Source organism: Nanorana parkeri, unplaced genomic scaffold (genome assembly GCF_000935625.1).
Source record: "Nanorana parkeri isolate BGI_ZX_2015 unplaced genomic scaffold, ASM93562v1 scaffold1330, whole genome shotgun sequence".
In the NCBI taxonomy this organism is placed as follows: Eukaryota; Metazoa; Chordata; class Amphibia; order Anura; family Dicroglossidae; genus Nanorana; species Nanorana parkeri.
Genome location: NW_017307598.1, coordinates 473,710 through 474,419, shown reverse-complemented (window position 1 = coordinate 474,419; position 710 = coordinate 473,710).

The following is a 710-nucleotide window of genomic DNA, read 5'->3' as shown; positions in this document are numbered from 1 at the left end:
GGAGGGAAGGCTCATTGATGGATGGGGGGAGGGAAGGCTCACTGATGGACAGGGGGAGGTTGCTGCGTACTGGGCTGTGTAGCTGCAGACCGGTCAGGGTGCCCATGCTGACCCGCGTCCACCACCAAAAACTCCTACAATGGGCACGTGAGCATCAGAACTGGACCACGGAGCAGTGGAAGAAGGTGACCTGGTCTGATGAATTATGATTTCTTTTACATCATGCGGATGGCCGGGTGTGTGTGTCACTTACCTGGGGAAGAGATGGCACCAGGATGCACTATGGGAAGAGGACAAGCCGGCGGAGGCAGTGTGATGCTTTGGGCAATGTTCTGCTGGGGGACCTTGTGGCTCCACCCCTTCCTGTAAAAAAGACCGGTCACTGCTTTCTCTCTCTCCTTGTGCAGGATGACTGGTCTTGTCTCCGCCCCTCCATTAGTTTCTTGTAGTGGGTGGAGCCTGCTGAGTCCCTCCCACAGCTCTGCTCTCTGTGCAGCCCAGCGATGATGTCACTGCTACTTTCACAAGTAAATATCTGGGTTTGCAGAAGAATTTGAAATGAAACAAATGACAGTTTCTGTGCCCCGAGTTCAGCTTTAAAATAAATAAGCAGAGACATGAAATGTGGATATTTATGGCCGCGGCATTTTTATTGCCGGAACCAGAAATAAATAAATAATTCCCGGCCAAGATCATAAACAATCTGATAT